The sequence below is a fragment of the Peromyscus californicus genome, unplaced genomic scaffold, assembly GCF_007827085.1.
Source record: "Peromyscus californicus insignis strain IS unplaced genomic scaffold, ASM782708v3 Scaffold_6__1_contigs__length_162567912, whole genome shotgun sequence".
Lineage (NCBI taxonomy): Eukaryota > Metazoa > Chordata > Mammalia > Rodentia > Cricetidae > Peromyscus > Peromyscus californicus.
Genome location: NW_026294584.1, coordinates 24,952,969 through 24,963,286, shown reverse-complemented (window position 1 = coordinate 24,963,286; position 10,318 = coordinate 24,952,969). Strand labels below are relative to the sequence as shown.

Below are 10,318 nucleotides of genomic sequence, written 5' to 3'. Positions count from 1 at the left end.
CTATCTATCTATCATCTATATACTTACCTACCAACATACCAATCTACATTAGAGTGATTATCAAAGTGTTAAAACACAGTTTGTTGATAGAGTTCCAAGAGATCTTAATGGAGGCAGAATAAAAGAGTTGTTAGAGATGCAAAGAGTCATTGGAGTGTTTAGATTAGATGTTAATGAGTCCAGCTGGAGAGTTACTGGAAGCTCTAAGCCAGGCTTCAGGCACTATAAATTTGGGCACGACCATATTGTTGAGTTGAGCTACTGAAACACTGGAAAGGCAAAGTATAGGACTGTAGGAGTGAGATGTTGACTTGGTGCAGGCAGGTGACAATTTGAGCAGGACACATGAGAAGTGGGAAGTGGGCGGAGCTGAGGACCTTCACACAGTGAGGGTTTTTGTCTGGTTTGTCTTGTCACCTACACACAGTCAGATGGAGGCTGTCATAATTCCAGTTGTATCTGTCTTCCTCTTTACAAAATCCAAGTAAGAGTATTCCAACCAACCTCAGTCAGGTGTGTATAAAAAATTCTCTGGACTGTTTTTCTTATGGCTTTAGAATGCACATGATTGTATGATGCCAATCTATGCTAATCAATATAAAGGGTGGTACTTTTCTACTTTTAGGAGTAAGTTATGCTTAAGTCCATACTGATGTTTGGTGCTGGATTGGTGTTAATGTTTATGTGAACAACAAGATGCAGAGTGTTCTTGCATCTGAATTTGCACTTAAAACAAAGGCAAATGCTGCTTGTAAAGTAGGATCATCCAAGGCAAGGCACAGACTGAATATTACTGTTTTGCATAACCAGATGATGTATAGCAGGGCACAGGTTGACCTTAACATGTATCTACTCTAACAGCAGAGTAGTGATTACAAAAAAAGTTATATTTGAAAATATTTTTCAAATCCTTTAGGACTTTTGATGGTAATATTTAGTGCCAGATTGTTTGGTTGAGAATTATCAAAGAGATACAGTATCTTGAGGAACATTTGCAGAGAAGTTCAAAGGATAAGGGAAGATCTACCCTAAATGTGAGCTACACCATCCTGTTGCTTAGAGTCCTGCAATGAATTTAAGGATCTCAGGAGAAAGCATATTGAAAATCAGCATTGATTTTCCTCTGGTTCCTGACTGCGGTTCAAGGGGACAGCCCCCCACTGTCCCTTCTTCAAGCTTTCCCCATTTTAACGGGCCATGCACCCTAAGACTGTAAGACATAATGAAGCTGTTCCTACTTAGATAACTCTTCTCAGGTATTTCATTGTTAAATAGTAACTAACACACCTGTTGATAACTATTTTTTGTCTTTAGTGAGATGGAATGTTTCTTAGTATTTTTTCATTGGAGAAAATTTTATTGCTTTTTTTCATACAATATATTCAAATTTTAGTCACAGTTCTAGTCATTTAGAGATATCGTCTCTACAATTCAAACAAAAATGTCTAGAACATTAATAACTGTTATCAACTCATCCATGAGAGACAATTTTCTAAAAATGATAATATGTATTATTTTACAAAAATATGTACAACTAATCATTATAGCCTGTGTAAAAACATTACTTACCTGACCCGCCTTTATTTCAGTAATAAGAAACTTTAATCATGTTGGGCATTCATACTGTGCTGTCTTTCTGTCAATTTTCATTTGATTTTTTTGAGAAAATAATAAAACCCTGAAAAACATAATAGGATCTATTTTTAGAAACAACTTTCATGTATCATACCATTATAAATTTATTTTCAAAATCTTATATGTTAGTTTTTCCTACTTTGAAATATTTGTTTAAATCTCCTCAAAAGATTGGAAAAAATTAAATCTTTGTGCCCCTTTTGAATATGTGAACACATAACCATTTTGTCATCTGTCTTTTGGTGATTTTTTTTTTAACTTCATTGCCACTGTTAAGGCACTTAATCCTATTCAGGTATGTATCTGATTGCTGACTGGTTAGATTCTTCATGCTCCTAGAGAGCACATCTCCAGCTGATTGTAGAATCTATGGTCTTCAAAGACAAAAAGAGTTTGGGTATTTTTTGTTGTTGTTGTTTTTGGTGCTATTCACATGTATGACTTTAAAATGTTTTATTCTTCCTTTGGCTCTGTTCTCTTAAATATTATTTTATTCTTTAGTGAGTTTCTGAATATAACCAGGGCTTGTTATGTAGAGGCAAAGAATGAATGTTTGTTTCTGTGGTCTTAACACTGCTTTTTTCCATAACTTAAATTCTTCTCAGTCTTTTGAATATTGATTTGTTCACCATTTGCCTATAATGTGAAGAATCTGTAGAAAATGTGTTTAGCATGTAACCACTCTGTAAACAACTCCTTTATTTGGTGCTATAATCTTGCATCCTGCACATAATGTCCTCTTAGAAAGGTACTTGTTAGTACTTATAAAATCCTATGTTCAGTCTTAATCACATTGATATATTAAGGTTACCATACTATAAAGTTGGCAGATATTGTAGTGTGCCAATATTTTATTTTACTTTGTTAGTTTTAACCATACAAAATTAATATTGTTTGACATTAGCCTCTTTTCTTATAAAGATACACATATAGGTGTGTATATATGTGTATGTATTATGTGTGTGTGTGTATAGTTGTGTCTTCAAACTTATTTGATGACCACATATAGGCATTTACTTCTTTTACACGAAAGAGCTTCCAAAATCAATGTGGATGTTCTCTTCTCAATCCATTTGTGACTTGTTTGGGACACACATACATCTGGTTTGATTATGTTCATACACGGTGTTAATTTGCAAATGAAATATTTAAAAAACATATGTATTATTTTATATACATTTACAACTCAGATTCCACTTTTTCTACTTAACGAACAATAGCTCAGTTTCCTCCTGGTGCTTTAACTCTTAAATCATTTGGGTAGAGTTAAGATTTGTAATCTGTCATTCTATTAAGGTATATGGAGTTTCTCTCTACTGCCTACTTTTGTTCCACGGCTCAGTGACCAAGACAAGTTGACTTAAGTTCTGGAAAAGGCAATTTGCCATGCAATTTTGGATATTAATCTGGCTACAACGAAGACAGAAGAAAAGGATGGAATTAATTTATTTAACTGGATTACACCAGATTGTCACTCAGCTTCTGTAGACAGGTCTTAGTGCTGAGAACATCCTCTAATCTCAGCTATGTATAGATATTTTTAAGCCTGTAAGCACTATATTCTGTTCACATAATTCTCACGGATTCTTCCACTTACATATGATAGACACTATTCCTTCATTACAATGAAGAATCCAACTATTTGCTTGGAACCCTTTCCATCATACTCTTATTTTAGAATTTACATATAAAGTAAAACAAAGGGAAGTAATTGCTCCCATTAACTAGCATTTATAATTGTATTTTATGAAATTTATATTGTGGGGTCTCTGAAAATTCCAGGGCTTTCAGAATAATGACCCACATGAGGCAAAAAGAAAATACACTTCAACATGACTTAGTTGTCTGATATTATTAGTTCTAACTTCTAAAGCAGTGGTTCTCAACCTGCTGAGCAGGACTCCTTTGGGGATCACATATCAGCTTTCATAACAATAGCAAACTTACAGTTATGAAGTAGCAACAAAATAATTTTATGGTTGTGGATCACCTCATGAGAAACTAACTGTATTAAAGGGTCACAGCATTAGGAAGACTGAGAACCACCATACAGAATATAGAGTCTGACACTGGGCCATTTATTTTAGACAGATTTAAGTACAGTATGACTTTTGAAAAAGTTTCCTGATAACAATTATCACAAAAAGGCTTAAGGTGTGACTACATTGAAACTCTTTCAAAATGCATGTGACCTCTTCCATAATAATAGATTATAAGGGAGCAAAGGTCTTGTACCAAGCCTGGGCAAAATAGTAGAGCTAACTCTGGTGTTGTCAGTTTGATGACACAGATCTGAGGACCTGACAGCAGGAAAACTGGCCCTGCTTCTTATTACAAGCTGTTTAGGGTGAGCTAGCTGAGGCAATGCTGGAGAGCTCATCTTGGTAGTGATGATGTGGGAAAGCTGTAGCCTAATCAGGCAATCTGCCTACCACCCTGACCCAGAACTAGGGCTATGAGTTGACCTACCCCAATATCCACTTCATCTATGAACTGCTGGAGCCGGTGAAGAGGATGAACCTACAGATCTAAAACAGCAGGAGCTCCACGATACAGGACAACAGGATATCCAAAGGGAGTCTCAGTGAGAGCCCATTATCAGTGATGTAGCATAAATCATAAGCCTAGATCCAATGACTCATGGCAATGAACACTTGCTAGTAAAGATGAATGGACTAAAGGGTAAATTGTGTGGCTCAATGGACCACTTTACAGCTTCTAGGACAAGAGTCTTCTCTCTCTCTCTCTCTCTGTCTCTTTCTCTCTCCATTCTTTCTATTTTTTTGTTTTATTTCTTTATTTTGTTTGCTTTTTTTGTTTTTTTTATTTTAAATTTGGTTTTGTTTTGGGGGTAGATTGGCAAGGGCAGAGGGTAGATAGGAGGGGATCATAATACATGATGTGGAATCCACAAAGAATCAATAAAAAGTAAAAAAAAAAAAAAAGAAAAGAAAAGAAAAGAAAAAGGAGAGGCAGCTGCCGAAGATGGTGGAGGGGCAGGTTCTAGTGCTGGATGGTGGAGGCCATCTTCTGGGCTGCCTGGTGGCCATTGTGACCAAGCAGGTACTACTGGGCCGGAAGGTGGTGGTTGTGCACAGTGAGGGCATCAACATTTCTGGAAATTTCTACAGAGACAAGTTAAAGTACCTGACATTTCTCTGAAAGTGGATGAACACCAACCCCTCTCGAGGCCCCTACCACTTTTGAGCCCTGAACCACACTTTTTGGCGTACTGTGCGAGGCAGGCTGCCCCACAAGACCAAGCGAGGCCAGGCTGCCCTGGAACACCTCAAGGTGTTGGATGGGGTCCCTCCACCCTATGACAAGAAAAAACGGATGGTGGTCCCTGCCGCCCTCAAGGTTGCTTACCTGGGACGTCTGGCTCATGAGGTCGGGTGGAAGTACCAGGCAGTAACAGCCACTCCGGAAGAGAAAGGGAAGGAAAAGGCCAAGATCCACTATCGGAAAAAGCAGCTCCCGAGGCTACGGAAACAGGCAGAAAAGAAAGTGGAGAAGAAAATCAGCAAGTTCATAGAGGTCCTCGAGACCAATGGACTCCTGGTGTGAGCCCAATAAAGGCTATTTGCTTCATGCCTGCCTGGTCTGCTCTTCCTCCCACCACCGACCAGGGAAGTGGGGACAGGTGCTTTGGTCAGGCTCCTGTGAGAGAGGGTACTTTTTTAAACCGCTCTGAGCGCTTAGCGCCTGCTTGGTGAGTTTGATTAAAGGAATAACCATGCAATTGAAAATCAAAAACAAAACCAAAAAGAATGGCTTGTATAATTTAAGGGCCTCGGGGAGGATCTGATGTGGTCTAGGTCATTAAGCTACAAATACACATGTGACATCTTCCCTAGGGATGGGTTCAATTGGCTGAGAAACAATAGTCAAGGTACAGGGAGGAAGAGTCTGGGATAACTATAATAGCCTGGGAGATCCAGGTATAAACTGGCCCTACAATAGCAGATACCAGGATATTAATTACATCCCCTTTAACCTTCGGGATGGAAAACAGATATGCATATGCTTTGTTGATAAGACAATCCTGTGTGTTTAACATTCTTGTGAAAACAAGGACCTTGTGGCCTCTACATTGGACCGCTTGCCTTCTAATACAAAAAGTTAAACAGACTATTGATAGTTTATAGATACCTCAGTGCTTGATATGAAAAAATAGGTGTAATAAAATTTGTTAAGTTTATAAGAGCTGTCAGTGTCTTTTAAAATGAACATTTTCATTTTATTAATTGATCGGGTTGATTTAGTTTGTGCTTCATACTATTCACAAGACCCCCACCCCCAAACAAAAAAAAACATTGTTGGCCACTTCATTGGACCTAGAAGAGTACCTAATGCTATCATCATACTAAAAGGACATTTAAAAATTTGCTCTATATTCTTATCTTTATACTCATAGATTAGTCCATGTTTCAATATTCATCAGATAAGGACCTTTTCAGAAGGGATTATGATCAATAGAGAGACCTGCAGTTATTCAAAATGTAGAGTAAGAAACTATAGAGTATTCAACTCTATAAGTGATGTCTATATTATACCCTCCCCTCCAAAGGCTCGGGGATCATTGTGTTTTCAAGTGGCAAAAAATGTGACAGCCAGAGCCAGTGAATGTCTGTAGAAAAACGTTAATTGCTGGGTATGGCAGAGCCACTACACATGTGAATTCACAGTCGCTTTCACTACATGAACAATAACTGTACAAGACCTAAACAGACAATATGAGTGGAGGATTGGTGCATGAAGTTCTACCCCCAAATGAAAATCTACTGAAATTGATGGGTACTAAGGGAAGGGAAATGAGTTTGAGTCAGAGATGTTCTCAAATATCTGGTCTTTCTTTCATATGTATACAGGCAGTACTAAATGGAATCTGTGGGTTTATAGAGGTTATGTAGACGATTACAGAATTCTAAGACTAATTAAAAATGTACCACTGTGTATCACTGTACCAATGCATACATCCACAATCAACCACTGATCCTAAGACACAGGGGACAATACAAGGAAGAAGTGGAAAGACTGTAAGAGCCAGGGGATCAGTGAGTGTGCTGTGAGTTGATGTCTTCTAGTAATGTCAGAAGCTATACCCATACAATTTCACCAATGTGACTGCCTAAACAGGAGCTAAACAAGAACAACAATTGACCTGCCAAAGTGGACCAGGAACCACCATGAGACCTCAACCATATACATATATATATAATCAACATGTAACTAAAGCATGCTGAGGTCACTAGAAACAGTTTTCCCCAGGGAAGAGCACACCAAATGGTTATCTTATTGTCAGCCTTGAAATCATACATACAAGTAACATTATACAGACTAAACAGGTTATATTTGGGAATGTGTGTATGTGTATTTGTGTTTAATTAACAGTTAATGAAAAAGCAGGCCCTGCATTTGAAAGAGAGCAAGGAGAGGTATGTGGGAGGATTTTGAGAGAGGAAATGGAAGGGAAAATGATATATGATTATCTAAAAAATGAATTTTAAAAAAGATTAAAAAGAGAGAACACATCAAAGTGAAACATAAAAGTGGTTGGGGAAGATTATGGAATAAATGGTGGAAAAGAAATGGAAATGGTGTTAATCAAAGCACATTGCATGAGATTTTGCTGTTTTAGTAAATTAATGGTTGTAGATTGTCTTCCAAGAATCATGACTTCACTAGTGCCAAGTAGTTAGCTCAGTTTCTTGTCCCAGGCACAATCTCCACCTTGTTGTGCACGGATGTTTGAAATTTTCAATAAAAAGGGGCAAAAAAGAAAAATTCATCCTTGAAGGAGCATAGAAAAATAATAAAACCATCTAATGTTTTTAATGGACCTTAAGAAGAATTTGCTGCAGAAAACAAATCAACAACAAAACAAATGAGGGTCTGTAAAATATGATTGCTGAGAATTAAACTCAATTTCTTTAAAAATACATAATACTTGGAAAGTAAATGTTACTCTGTAAAGTGAAATAAATTTACACAATTTATTTCAGGGCAGAACCCTTTAAATTGCATGGATAAAAGAAATAATTACAGCAATGATCAAATTAAGCACTGTATTTTCTGTTCCAGGTTTATTTCCCTATGTATAATGCCCTCCTGTCCCACAAATGATTTTGTAAATGACAGAGTGTCCTCTTTAAAATTGAGTGGACTATCATCACATTTATGAACCATATTCTATTTCTCTATTCATTAGTTAATGGACACTTTAGTGACTTCCCTTTTTTACTTGGAATAGTGTCACAGTTAAAAAGAAAACCTCTCTGTAGAATAATTTCACTTCCTTTGTCTATATAGCCAATATTCGAGGTATTTGATCCATATGTCCTATAAATTAGGTTGATTTTGTAAAAGTTGAGAGTAGAATGGTGAAAAATATAGGCTTGAGAGACCAGGGAAAATAAAGACTGAAAAAAATTACATCTCCTGTACATTTCATAAAGAGCAGAGCAGAAGAGGTGGGACAAAAAAATAGAGAGCCAGTTATATATTTACTTTATTAACATACATTTAAAAACACTTGTATTCAGCTTAAAAATATAAGCATCATAAATAGCTATTTTCTATATCACTCTGGGAATATAATATTAATCTGTTTCTTTTAATGTTGTTTCTAAGAAATGCATTCTTTTTTTTTTTCAGTTCTTCAATCTTTTGTTTCCAATCACAATAAACTGGCATTAAGATGAAAAATTCCATATTCTTGGGGCTCTCAGATATAGTATGTACCATACAAGATTTACAAAATGAAAATTTTCATAGATTTTTTTTCTTATACTTTGGATTTTGATACTCAGTTTTCTCAGGAATTTTTTTCCTGTTTCAAAAGTATGCTCTCTGTTACTATCTAATGCATAGGAATCCTGTATTATGTTAATCTAATATTAATTAGCCCAAGGATTTTACACATATTCTATTGTGCAAGACCTTTTCTTGGGGAGCATTTTTTTGTTTTTTGCTATTTTTTATTATTAAAATTGTTTTTCATACAATCTATTTGATCATATTACTTTTGGCCCCACAATTCCCCCATGTATACCCAACTTCATGTTCTCTGTCTCAAAACAAAAATCTAAACAAAGAAAACAATTGTTCAAAAAATGCCAACACAAAGCAAAATGAAACAAAAGACTACACACAAACACACTCACAACAACAAGAAAAACTTTTGTGTGGCCCACTACCCCTGGGTATGGGTCTACTCTGGTGTGTGGTTGATATGCCCAGTGATCACTTGAGAAAATTTATTTTTTCCTTTCCCAGTAAGTATCAGTTTCAATTATCTTCCTTTGTTAACAGTGTGGAATTTTGTCCACCACTTCCTCACGGTGCTGAGATTTTGTCTGGTTTGAAACTTTAAGATCTAATAGTGCTGTCACAATCTCTGTGAGGTGGTGGTGGCGCGTGCCTTTAATTCCAGCACTCGGGAGGCAGAGGCAGGTGGATCTTTGTGAGTTCAAGGCCAACCTGGTCTACAGAGTGAGATCCAGGAAAGGCGCAAAGCTACACAGAGAAACCCTGTCTCGAAAACAAACAAACAAAAAAGAGTTAGTACTACTGTATCTAAAGACCTCTTTTCACTGGAGCTATCTAATAATGCTGGCTCTTACAACCTTCCTCCCTTTTCTTCTATATAGATCCCTGAGCTTTGAAGGGAAGGGTTTGTTGAACATATCCCATTTAGATCTGACTGCTCCAAAGTCTCTTATTTTCTGCACATTGTTGCATTGTGAATCTTTGTGTGAATTGTCATCTGCAGCAAGTAGAAGCTCTTCTGATGTGTGCTGAATGAGGTACTGATCTAATGTTCTATCAATATGTCATTAGGAATTATTTTATCACCATGTTCCTTTAGCAGAATAATAGCAAGAGGTTTTCCCTTAGGGCCACTTTATTGGTGTCAGGTAATGGATTCCATCTCAAGGAGTACAACTTTAAGAAATTTAAAAACTGGTTGGTTGCTCCCATAACTTTTGTGCCACTATTGCAAAAATATATTTTCCAGACAGGTTGTTGTTGTAGGTTTCAAGGTTTGTAACTGGGTGACATTGATGATTAATTTATTCCTCTAGTAGCATGCTGAGTACTTTCCCAAAACATGAATATTAGTCAGTTTGGGTGAATCTTACAGTTGATCAGTAGCTTCATTTCTCCATGTTTGATGACATAAGTAAGTGATGTCTTTGGTAATCTCTCCTTACCATTTGGGTTGAAGAGAGTAACAAATAACTTTGGCAATAGTCTATGATGTTTGCAGTGTAAGATGTATGGGACTCATTTGACCAATTACTTAAAATGACGTAACCTATTCCTGGAACTGGAGTTTTTAGTTGGTGGCATAAGATAACTAGTTAGGGCATTATGTTTCCCATTATATGGTGACTCTATTTAAATTCATATCATGTGTGTACATAACTTAGGAACCTCCTACAGCAGGAGGTTTCCATATGGGTTTCCAAAGGGCCTTTGGTGTTAGTTGTTGCATTAATTAGGGTTTCTATTGCTGTGATAAAACACCATGACCAAAAAGCAAGTTGGGGAGCAAAGGGTTTATTTGGCTTATACTTCCGTATCACCGTTCATCATTAGAAGAAGTCAGGAAAGGAACACAAAGAGGGCAGAAACTTGGAAGCAGGAGCTTATCCAGAGGCCACAGAGTGATACTTAC

General features: G+C 36.8%; 1 pseudogene; it reads left to right on the top strand.

The window, feature by feature from the left end:
- The first annotated feature begins 4,620 nt into the window (after positions 1 to 4,620).
- On the top strand, positions 4,621 to 5,202 carry LOC128100010 (60S ribosomal protein L13a-like; annotated as a pseudogene).
- The last annotated feature ends 5,116 nt before the right edge of the window (positions 5,203 to 10,318 follow it).